The sequence below is a fragment of the Mchenga conophoros genome, linkage group LG12 (assembly GCF_057382185.1).
Source record: "Mchenga conophoros isolate Kocher_MC1m ecotype Shallow Benthic linkage group LG12, M_conophoros_male_GT1.1, whole genome shotgun sequence".
NCBI lineage: Eukaryota > Metazoa > Chordata > Actinopteri > Cichliformes > Cichlidae > Mchenga > Mchenga conophoros.
In genome coordinates this window covers 5,602,118-5,614,960 of record NC_140537.1, presented here as the reverse complement: position 1 = coordinate 5,614,960, position 12,843 = coordinate 5,602,118, and the positions used below count along the sequence as shown (strand labels likewise).

The following is a 12,843-nucleotide window of genomic DNA, read 5'->3' as shown; positions in this document are numbered from 1 at the left end:
ACCAGAATTATTAGAGAGAACAAGGGATAAGCGAGACGCGACAGTGCAGGAAAGAAACCTGCAGAAGACAAAAAAAAAGAAAAGAGGAACGTTGCCCTGGGCTGATTACTCACAGCTCTGTGTTTATGAGTACACATTACCTGGTTGATATCAAGGTATACAAGTGCATATGTGCATGTTTAAACAAGTTCCCTCTTTGGCTAGTGCGTGTCTAAATTCTGGGAAGAGCAAGTTGGGATACAAATTACTTTTTTTATCGGAGGCAATTTACTCGAGTCTGCTGTGCCTCTCACTCGCTCGATCAAGCTGACAACTGATTGTAAATGAGAGAGCCCTTCATCTTACACACATCAGACAAGAGGTGGCCACCCACTGAAACACAAACACACGCACATAGTGACATCCAGTGTTCTATGACAAGGGCACGGGTTTTGCTTTCAGAAGTAAACAGAGCACAGTGAGGTGGTTACAGAAATAACCCTGGGTTCTATGAATGGAAGAGCAGCCATCTAATGTTCATACCCTGATTACACTGATGATACTCAACTGCAGCACCATAATATGCAAACGAGCCAAAGAGAACTGCTTAGTTATTTAACATGCTTTACAGCTACAATTAGGAAATATTTTTGCTAGGCTACCAACTGCTACTGTTTTTGTCTTGTATGCTAAGATAAGCTAATATATTTCTTTATTAATCCATCACTTTATTCTGAACTAAGAGCCAAAAGAGTGGCCTTATTGTGGTCATCTGAGTCCAATTACTTCAATTGTCCTGTTCCCAGTATATTTACGTTATTGTTTGCTTACTTTTCCCTAAAGATGTTCCCAGTGGAGCACACAGCTAAATCTTTTGGCCCATGCCGTCTAACACCCCCAACAAAACTTCCACTAATCAGATGATCATGGCAGCCCGTTTGTAGCCTGAGAAGTGATACCGAAGCGATCGTATTAGTATGCGATTGTACCTCTACGATTGTTGTGAGCGCTTTAAAACAACTTTACATTTTAAAAATTGAAACCCAACAAAGATCTGTGAAGTTTCATCAACTTCTCTCATCTGATTTTAAAATGCTGGAACACTCAGATTTCAGAGCAAATCAAACTAAAATTACTAAGGCAGAAATTCCAACCTTGTGCTTTGTTGCATTCAGCCTCAGAAGACGGAAATAACGATAAAAGCTATCTTCAGTAAACTTAACCTTTAAAATCTGTGCACAGCTTGTCAGATTCAATCATCCATTTCTCTTTTCTCCTTCTCTTTCTTTTCTCCCTTTGTTTTCCACTTTTCGACTTTCAGATAAATATGGCCGTCTTTCCTTCCACTTGCACATACACAGTCAGGACAAGCTGCAAACGCTACGCGCACACGTACACAGATACACTTTGTTACAGACGTGACCTTCAGTGTCTTTCTTAACAAAATGCTTTGAAATCTGAAATCCAATATCCTGCCTAAATTCACCTTTTTCTTTCTGTTTTGGTCACCTTTCTTTTTCTCCTCTGTCATACATTTTCTCCATTTTCTTTGTCTCGCTGCAGAATAATTTCTTTCTGGGAGTTCCTGAAAATGGTTGTAATTTCCACGTCCTGTTTTGACAACTGCTACCCTCCCCCCCGCATGGTTTTTCTTTTTCTGCTTATATTCACTTTCTTATTTCTTTTGATTCCTCGCTCATTTTACATGCCCCCCATTCCTCCTCCTGTTCTATTCTCTGATTCATGCTGTCAGTGAGAGATAGAAAAAGATACCACTGTGTTTTTCTTCTCCACCCTTTGTTCTGTTTTTACTTTCTTACTTGTTTTTCTTCTCCTCCCTCGCGCGTCCGTGTGCTCTCGTCGTAATCTCTCCTTCAGATGTTTTTTTGCTCTGTCTTGTCTTCGTTGTGAATGTTGACTAGAGACAGACGTCGCACATGAAGGTCACATTGGGCTAAAGGAGAAGAAGAGGAGAGATGTAATGAGTGGCAGTGCTGGATGTTGGGGGTGGATATGTGAGACTGACAGGTCAGCTTTAATCATTTTAATGTCTCTGTCAGACAAGACCTGCTACTGCACATAATTAGAGGTCTCCACACACACACACACACACACACACACACACACACACACACACACACACACACATTCAAAACTGTAAATATACTTCCTACCTGCACATCCACGTACATGAAACATGAAAATCCTGATCAAACAAATATGTGCCACTTGGTGGTTTTTGTGTGTGAAATTTGTGGTTTTGGAAACTGAAGTTTAGGCCTAGTTAGTTACCTACTCTTGAAGACAAGCTAACACAAGCGGAAACATGCTAGTAAACCACAACAGAGAGCCAGCATGACAATGTAGTACATTTTACACACTATCCTTCGTAACCGTAACTTACTCTGTAACTTCCTGTAAGGGTTTTGTTTTAATCACCAGATTTAGGCTTCAAATATAGGATTTTTAAGACTGATAGTGACAATAATGTGATAACATTAATATTCAAAATATTCAATCTTAGTATATAATATCCAATATTTCTTTTTCTTTCAGACATACACAACACTAACAGATTTTTCTGACATGTGTATAGTTACTTATTTATTCATTGTTGTGTGACATATGTTGCCACCAGGGAAGTTGCAGACTGCCCCCTGGTGGACAAATTAGGCAACGTTGAAACTCACAACATAGTTGAAGGGTGTTTCTTTGATCTCTTCTGTACTTTTTAAATGTTTAATTATTTGGCACTTACAAGTGATGATACTGACAGGTCAGCAAGTAACTAAAATGAGCCAATAATATCAGTCCACTGGTAAAATGGTTGGGCTCCACTGGCCACATCCTAAACAGGTAAATTTTCCAAAACAAATAAAGTCTCTTGCAGTTTTCTATTAAAAGATTTTACAAATGAATGTTCCAAACAAGCAAATATGCTACAAAAAGAGGCAAATGCTAAGCATCTCTAACTTTACCTTTACTTTAAGCAGTCATTATCACAAACATACAGGTTTCACATACACAAATAGAAAATGCTGAAAGAGATATAGAGTAATAAATGACTTAACAGAAGCTGAGCCCAGACGTGAGCTCACAACAGCGAGCTTTGCAAGAAACAGAATAAATTTGAGCAGTCTGCTTTACACTGTACCACTGAATGTTCCTTCATATGAACAGTATGAAGTGAGTATGAAGATTAGGCTTGGAGCTAAGTTCCATGCACAGAGATAATTGCTTGACTCAATTTTATTGCAAGGCTTTTCTGGTTTTGATCACAAGATCTTAGACATGAAAAATAAAGCCACACACACACACACACACACACACGCCCCTGATCCCTCGAGGCTCACATTCACAGGTTCCCGTAGTTCATAGTGCAGATCACATAACTGACTACAGCGCCTTCGCCAGTGCGTGCCGGGATTTGTGTGTGTGTGTGTGAGCAGAAGCTGAGATTCATGTCAACATCAATGGCTCACTAATCACAATGAGGGCGCCAAGGGCCAAGCAGATGCTGTCAGTAGCGTATGGGCCGGCTAGTGTTACAAAGAGGGAGGACACAAAGCCAAGGCCCAAACCTCTGACACCATCATACTTCATTCCCTACTGTCAATAAACTAGAAACTGAAAACTCTGCTACACTCGATGAACACTGTGCTCCACTGTATCGACTGGAAAAGTTGTGATGTTCATCAAACTTTATTGAACCAAACACACACACACACATACAAAAATTAAACTGCACAGAACCTTGGCATAACTCCCCCAAAAGGGAAAAAGTCAATCTTCGAGAAACTTCTCAAATTTAAACTTTTTGGCAAATTTATGGTAATATTGTGACAACCTTGAGACTGTGAATGCTCTTATGTAAAAGCAGAACTCTAAAACCTTTCATGACCAAAAAATCAACCGTGTTGTAATCTTCGTTCAAAGACACTTTTAAAGCTACCCAGTTGATTATTATACGTATAATAAGTAGGAGAATCTTCTTAAACCATAAAGATGAATGGAATCCTTCATGTTTTTTTGTTGGCCAGTGAAGATATGAAACCTGCTACTGACATGACTTTGTTAAGGAGGAGAACACCCAAAGACAAGATGAAACTCTTCTGATGGTTTCAAGGAAGTAAAGAAGCAAGTTAGGGATAAGTCCAAAACTCTGTTTGACGGCAGGTCCTTTAAAATCAAGTTAGGTTGATTGAATGTGCTGGAAAGCAAATTTAGACTTAATCGGAAACCTCACGCCACTGAGTAATCCGCCATATGAGCATTTCTGTGCGTATATGTGTGTCGACTGCTTCTGGTAGAGCATTTAACCCTCTGGTGAGCGCCTCCACCTGGGACTGAACCAGTCTGTTGAAACCGTAACAGCAGCAGAATCACTTTAGCTGTTATTGGGGGGAGAAAAAAATCTCCAAAATGAAATATAGCATTGCTACTAAGGTCACTGGCTCTGTTACCTACAGAGCAGGATGAATTCAAACCCATGCACATGTGATTATGTGACAGCACAGCAGCACGCTGTCCATCTCTGGTGTATTTTTCCTAAATAAGTAAGTCATCCAGACCTCAGCTTTCCACTGGCTTCATCCAGGAGAAAGCAGCAGCCAAATCCCTGCAAGTCCACACAGACATAAATGTGCAAAAACATCTACACATTAACTAAAGCACACTCACACACACATATGCACACGTGAGGCCAAAAACTAGGAGGAAGAGGAGTGGAGGAGGAGGTCTGGCTAAATAGCAGGATTTCAAGAACATCTGCACACGCATACACATGGACACACACCTCAAGCCGCTGGCTGCCTGTGTATTTGACAGGCAGCACAGTGAGTGGCTGTGTGGAAGCCAGCCAGCTGCTTGTGAATCAGCAATGACTAACAGTTTACACCTGCACTTTCTGAGCTAATCGCCTGCATGCTTATTGTAAATATACATACACTATGTACTTGTGCGCATGTGGGTGGATGTATCGCGTCTGTGTGTGCCAGCACCTGTATCTGTGTTCACGTGTTTGCCTGCATGCCACCACAATGAGTTTTCCCCATCAAGCTCAATTGTGACAGCCTGGGCCTCTAATTGCTTAGCTGCAAATTTGACATTGTCTAAGCTGGCAGCACCCTGATGAGTTGAATAAAAGTGGAGCGACATCGTACCCGTCACTTCCCCCGATCGGCCTCGACAAGAGCACAACTCCGTGCTCCGTTTGATCGCCGCACAAGACAACGCAATGGGATGCTAATCACATGCAAAGGCCAGAGCTTTGAGCGTGTGCCAACGTCTGCCTTGTAAGAGCGCGCGTTCACGTTGGTGTGCCAGTAATGGCAGCTCTAATCAGTGGCAGGATTGGAAGAGGCATGTGGCAATAAAGCCCAACAAAATGCCTGCCATTCCCTATTAGATGCAAGCACTCTCCGAAAACCTGGCAGACGAAGGGCGTACACACAAACGCGTGCACGCACATACGTATCGGTGTTGGTGGACATCTGGCCAAGGTCAGAGCTAGATCTGAGCTGTGAACGCCTACTGCCAACCCCCACTATCAGAAAAAAATATCCTTCGGGGGAAAAAAAGAGCTGCAAAGCTTCACACCACAAGCTTTGTCCTCCAGAATGATTTACACATAAACTCTGACCTCTCTAAGTGCAGCCCATTACTTGCAGGTTGTGATTTACAAGCTAAAATTAAAGATGGACGCAATTCGCCGAAGCCATTATCAGCGTCACTACACGGCGGTCAATTCATACAGAGATCTCTCGTGAGAGTCATTCCTCCATACTCAACTGAAGCATTGATTATTCAGAGTACCATAGAAATGACTGATACAGCAGACACTGCATTTATCTTCCCCGTGCTTCGTCCTTTATGTGAAATATTGCGTCTGCTCTGTCTTACTATTCCCGTTACAAGGTTTAACAGACACGTGGCTTTAAAGAGTAATAATGGCATCTTTGCATAGGTGGCTAATGTAGCATTTTGAAATTGATATCAGTCTTGTAAGATGTATCTTATGGCTATAGAGATCGGTTATAAGCAATTATTAGAAACATTTTGTGGGTTCATAAAGTGTGAAAAATCCCTTTAGCTGGATCACGATGCCACTTACATTTAGGTAAAGGTCATCAGAGACGAATACTTAATGGATTCCTAATGCTTTCAAAATACCAGGTAATCATAGTGTCTCAATGAAGCGATGACCTGGAGGGCTAAAAAATTAAGCCTATGTGGAGCTGCAGTTCCACTTAAGGCTGGTGGCGAAAACGAGTCAGTCCCCACAGATTCCCTTATTAAAATGCTCGATTTTACAGCAACAAAAGGCACATTTAAAGCCTTGTCTCCATGGTCACAACAACTCTTCGGTGAGTAATTTTAGTATATAATAACTCGCCCATTTGGATTTTGCTGAGGTTTAAAAATTAGGGTCATGGTCACTTTGACTGATAGGACTACCAAGGCCTCACTTCCTGTACTTTGACTTACTGATCTGGACTTTTTGACTGTATTTGACTGTGTTGCTGGTGCCTTTTGGGGGAATTGCTTTGTGGTACAGCGGATATCCAAGATGTTGAAATATATTTCTGCTCTTAGCACTGATTAGTGGGTATTTACATAAGCTCCAGTGGCGCAATCGGTCAGCGCGTGGTACTTATAAGACAGTAACCTGCAGAGAGATGCTGAGGTTGTGAGTTCGAGCCTCACCTGGAGCACAGGCTTATTTTAGGGGCAGGAATAGCTCAGTAGGTCAAATGGTGGCCCCATGATCGGAGGGTTGGGGGTTTGAATCCACTGAACAGCTAACCTGAGGTACCCCTCAGCAAGATACCGTCCCTACACACTGCTGCCCACTGCTTCACACCGTTTCTGTAAGTTGGCTACCATGTAATTCAATTATAGTTCATTTATATAGCTGCAAATGACAATGACAGTGCCAAATATTTTAAGGTACAGACCAAGAAAACAATGAAATGACCTCCTGTGAGCAAGCATGTGGTGACAGTGGGAAGGAAAAACTCCCTTTTAACATGAAGGAACTTCTGGCAGAATCAAGCTCAGGATGCAGGGTGAGAAGCGTTCAGCATTCCACACATACTGGTTAAAAACATGCAACAGATCGCTAAGCACTAGAAAGCAACAATAATTGAAATTTAAAGCATCTCATTTCTCTACAGTCTCAGAGATAAGAAATGGAAAACGACCGTGCCCATTGTTGTGGAAACCAAACCATATTTCTGCTATTTATATTTCATGACTGCTCTAACTTTTCAGAAAAAATAAAGCTCTGCCAGCTCTGAACTTTGTAACTGCAGCCCACAGCGCAGATGCTATCAAAGGCTTTCGCTCTGCAGTCGACCAGAACGCATCAGCCCGGTGCCCAAACGAGCGGCTCCACCTCCTGTTGTCTCTGCATTGTGACACCCCCTCCCCACATTTGTTGGTGTTGACAGATAAAGTGATGGTAATTGTGATTTTCTTTTTCCAGTGAAGTGGGACCCTTCCACTATCATCCTCTCATTTCCTGTGTGAAGAGCGGCATCTGCGTCGGTGCTTTTGGCAACTGATATCGGTTTGAACCGAGGAGCTGTGATTGTTATTCTCACTGTGCCAGAACCCACAAGAGCCACAGTGGACACAAAATACTGAGCAGCACCTGGTGTGCGAGCAAAACCGAAGAAGAGACACACTGAGAGAGAAAAATGCCCCCATTTGTCGATGTATTCCACAACGCAGCGCTTCGTATTCCCACACAAATAAAAGGGATGAACTCATCCTTTTAGGCAAAGGATTTCATTCACTGGAATTAGTATAACTGTATTTCTGGGAAAGCCCTTTAAAATGACTGGGGTGAGTGTGTTGGGTGAGAGGTTTCTGAGTGCGAGCATGCATGTGTGTGTGTGTATGAGACATCTGTTTACATAAGTGGGAGGATGTGATGGTAAAGCCCTGGCTTGGGCCCTGGCCTTTTCACAACAGGGCCCAGAGCAGAGAGGAGATTCATCCCAATATTTGTCTCACTAAGGAGTAAAGCCAAACAAATCCGTCCTGCTAAGGCGCCCTCTGATAAAACTTGCAACGTTCCATGCACAGCTTTTCCCTGGACCACTCTGACTCCAAGATCTCTTCTTTCCTCACTGAGCACAGTTTACGGGTGTCAAGTCGCAAGTCAACTTTTCCATCTCATTAAATGCTCTATCTGAATGGAAATGCTAAAAAAAAGAGCCATAATAGAAAAAACAGCAAGTAAAAAGGTTATCTTGATGCCAAGACCAATCTTTCCTAAATACTGCCTCTTAAAAGTCACGTTTTTTTTTAAATATCCCTAACTTGTCTTAAATGCTATGCTGCATTAATTCATATTTTAGAGAGTTATAACGTTTTAGCATCAATCAGCCATTTGCTTTGGTTTGACAGCCTGTAATGTCACTGTTTTGATTCATTCATACATTAGTAAGATTTTAGGAAAAAATGAAAGAGCTTTAATAAATCCAAATGTGCCCTTTCAGCACAGCAGGTATCTAGACACTTAGCAACTAATGGGGGGACATTGTGGAGCATTTAGCAGCTAAAAACCACGGTGGAAGCTTCTTTTCATCAGTCCAATGTTGTTCCTACATGTTTTCTGAAGGTTTGGAAACGACTACATTATATAATGATAAGAAGTCATGGCAGTCACTCAGTGACAGTAACTAGTCAGGTGTTTTGAATAGTTACAGTACCATGAGTACCTTAATACTTTCATTTAAGTACTACTCAGTATGTGTCACGGTTAGCGGGAGCTGACTGTGCGAGAGTTTGAAACGGAGAAACCAAGTGTGGACACAGAAGGAGATGAAATTGGGGTTAAACAAAAAGCGAGCCGTTTATTCTGGCTGATAGGGGCGAGAGCTAACTGTGGGAACTACGAAAAACTATGAATCAGCTATGACAACCGTGATAACTATGATGATTATGATGACTAAGATGACTATGACTACTATGACATGACATGACGTGGAGGGAGGTAACACAGACGACCTGACGAAGACTGCAAGAAAGCACACAAACTAAATACACACAGAGGAGATTAGGGAAAGTGGGAACACATGGGGAAACAGCTGACACAACTGAACATCATGCCACGACAGGGAAAAGTAATACTAAGCACAAGGAACACGGAAACAAGCATTTCAAAATAAAACGGGAAATATGGAGAGGCGCAGACCTGACAACACCGGCTTGACAACATGAAACATATGACAGACTAACATGTGGACACGGTGAACTCACGAGGAGCGCGAACACTGTAGAACATATAGAGGGAAAAGGGAATTTGGAGATGAAACATGGAGCACAAAGAGATACTTCTAAATTAGAAGTTATAGTAGAAACGAAACTAGAATGAAACTCAACTGAATCCTAACTAATAATACCAACCCAAAAACGTAACATATAAACATGACAAGACGCAGACATGACACGAACTTGATAACCGACCCACACAGACATGAAACATGACAGGTAGGAGCTAACAATGACTTCGTCGTTTTATATGTACTACAATTTAAGGTAGTTGAAAATCTTATTATGATAGTTGTAGCTTATGTAACATAGTGCGAACATTGTCACACATAGAGCGATTTTTACCATCTGTAAGTTAATAAACACGACAATTCCACATGTTACATGCCTGTATGTAACTTAACAAGTGAAGCCTGTGAGTCCATTGTTTACCTCAGCATGCCCGGTGTAAAGCATCCAAACTGAGGTGACTTTTAGAGGCTATCCTGAACTTTCTGGCACCAAACTCTGCTGTTTTTCCTGCTGCCTCTGTTAGCCTTTGTTAGTGGTTGTTAGCCCCAATTAGTTACTGTTAACCTCTGTAAACTGCTGTTAGCCTCAGTTAGGTGCTATTTATGCTGCTTTCACTGAAACTTTCTTTAAAATGTCATTGTTTGACATTGTCAAACTTGGGCAATTAGTAAATAAAATCTCATATAATGTAAGAATGTCATCAAACTGTTTAGCGCAAGGAAGCTGGGATTTTAAGAGCACTCGAGTCTAACGTTAGCTGTCATGAAGCGAGCTTCTAACCAGCTGTTGTTGTTATAGCTGTGCAGAAACGTGATCATTTGCTGACAGTATATATGGTGATATATAGTTTAAAAGATATTCACGACCTTTAAATCAAAACTAACTTTCAGTTTTAGACATATTTTAGTGTTTAGAGTAATCAGATTCCCCCTTTTGTGTTGCAGCTCTCAGGAATGTGGAGGAGAGTTATCAGTTCAGTGATGGCCTCCACTGTATGGAGCTTTTTGCTGGCTTGGTTTTGTTCCACTTGCCTCCTTAGTGAGAGAGGGGGGTCACTGAGTAGCCTGATTCACTGGATCACTGTGTAATAAAACGTTTTTTTTTTTTGAATGAGCCCAATTTACCAAGATTAATGCAAAGTAGTTTGGATAATTAATGAATAAATAAAAATGGGGGTTAGAAGGAGAAAACAGAAAAAATAAAGAGACTCTTTTTTTCTTGTTCTCGCTTTGATCCCATCATTTCCCTTTGTAGTCCTCTGCAATCATTAGATACCTACACACACACACACACTGCCTCCTCAGCTGTGGCTCATTTATGCAAAGTTTCACAACCTTTTACGTCAACATTTCGAGAAAAGCGTCTTTATAATCAGACATGCATGGGTGTCGATAAGAAGAGAGGCATCCATTAAAAGCAAAGTTTTATCCCCCCTATGTAATTTCACTGAGTTTATGTGCGCTTGAAACCTCGCTGGATGACTTAGTGTTATGTCTCAATGCCTGAATTACTGACGGGGACCTATTACGGGGGAGTACAGGGCAGAAAAACGGCGCCTGGCACTGAATAAGTAAACTGGGTAAAAACGCAGTGGTCTTCAGCACACTCTGTGATTTTATAGACTCATTCAAGGTCAAAGCATGTGTGATTTTCCTTGTTCTTCTCCTGTGGAATAACCAGAGGTAGGGATATCCTGTTTCATTAGCTTTCCTCTCACTGCTTCTGCCGCCGTCTGTCCAACAAAATGTAACTGGCTGCTGCAGCTGAAATAGCAAATAGCCGGGGCTGCCTACATGGGTGGAGGATTATTGACAGAGAGGGAGGTCAAAGAGTAATATATGTGAGCGAGGATCAATTCATGCATCTACTCATATGTGTGTGTGTGTGTCTATATGGTCCTACGTGCAGTGCATCCCACTGGATCTTATTTGTTTGTGCTTGCCTAATTTGTGCTCATGTGCATACCTGCATGTGTAGTGTGTAGGTGGTAGTAAAAGCGTGAGCTCAGAGCATTATCTCATTTGGTGGCTCTCCCGGGCTGCAGGACAACGCCGTCCCTAATGGCCCCAGTGTTCATTGTGGCAGGGCAGACAGAGGGCAAAATGAGCTCCGCCATCTCCCTCCTTGGTAACCACATTGCCCCAAAGGACCCACTGCTTGCCAGGCTGTCCCACTCAAGCGCCGGCTTCAGCCCTCTGGGAGAGACACATGGGCTGGCTCGACAGCTAAACAAATTAGATCACCCTCAACCACTGAAAACACCAACTCAACCTAACCTGACTTCATACATTTCTTAGAGTTCTGTATTAATCTTTAATGGTATCTTAAACTGATCATAAAGGAACCAATTTTGTCATTTACCTTGAGTAAAAGTTTCTTTTGAGCAGTTTACAACTGCTCCTGCAGTGCAGCCGTACGTTAGTCCACGCCAGACTTGGTTTGAATCCTGTCCAAACGAAGCAGCCACACCACATCAACACAGGAAGACACAATCAACTAGAACGGTGCATCCCCCTGCAAGGCCAGTGCCCAATTTTGCAATTTTAAAGATAGAGATCCAGACTAACATTTACAAAGTTCTTCCTTCTTCCATGCTGCAATTCCAAGTTTTGCTCAGCTTGGCAGGCCTTGCAGACAAACTAAAATAAACGCGTTGAACGCATGCCTGGGAATGCTCAGTGGGAGTCATTCTGTTACCTTAAAAAGATATCATAAAACTAAAATACGTGCAGAGGATGTTTCGCACTTTCTGCAGTGGTCTCTGTTTAAAAGTTTTTGAGTGATTGTTGGAGCCAATTAGGTCAGACGGCAGCAGTTGTACACACTTCTGTATCACTGTGTGGATGCTGGAGCTAAACCTAGAGGGGACTGTCAGAAAACATCAAGAAAGCTAAAGATAGGAATGGAGACAGGTTTAGCTGACAGATAAAACTCTGCACCCCCCCCCCCCACCGAAATACAGTGTTCAACAGAACGCAACAGAAACACTGTCAAAAGCCAACAGGCTTTACATAGAGACTATTTCATTGCTAGAAAGTAGTTAGGACTAAGAAATATCCAAAATAACAGGCACAATGACTCCAGTCAGAATGGTCTGTTGCAACCAGGAGAGACGTGCTTTTGCAATTTGAGTGAACTGAACCTTAACTGACTTACAGAGCTCGATTTACAGAGTGATTTCAGCCAGGAATGCCCTGCACTTTGAAGGAAGTTACTCATCCTTCTATTCTTTCGAGGACATCTGTTCTTCCTTGCACACACAGCAGGTGACTGACGTCTGCACACGCGCGCGCGCACACGCAGAGGACTCAACCTGTTAGCCCGACATAATGAAGCACGTAATCACATCCACGGACGCTGAGACACAAAGGAGTCATATCAAGAAGGATTATCCCTGTTACGCCCACCCACACACAGACACCCACACACAGACGTACACAGATGAGCTAGCATGCACGCAAAAGATGGCAAAGACGCATTATGAGTCCAAATAAGCAGAGTGCAACCACCGCGGGATCACAAAGAGGAGGGATAAAGCTGGCACGAGAAGGTGCAGAAACACATACATAA

General features: G+C 42.3%; 1 protein-coding gene and 1 non-coding gene across 3 annotated transcripts in view; one reads left to right on the top strand and one right to left on the bottom strand.

The window, feature by feature from the left end:
• Positions 1-12,843, bottom strand: part of sema4c (sema domain, immunoglobulin domain (Ig), transmembrane domain (TM) and short cytoplasmic domain, (semaphorin) 4C) — a 111,295-nt gene that overhangs the window by 72,840 nt on the left and 25,612 nt on the right. For both annotated transcript variants that reach the window (XM_085293445.1, XM_085293443.1), the window contains exon 2: positions 1,800-1,933. The gene's annotated coding sequence lies outside the window, so the exon portion shown is untranslated. The remainder of the gene's footprint in view (positions 1-1,799; positions 1,934-12,843) is intronic.
• Positions 6,599-6,692, top strand: trnai-uau (transfer RNA isoleucine (anticodon UAU)). The gene is made up of 2 exons: positions 6,599-6,636; positions 6,657-6,692. It is a non-coding gene; the product is annotated as a tRNA-Ile (tRNA).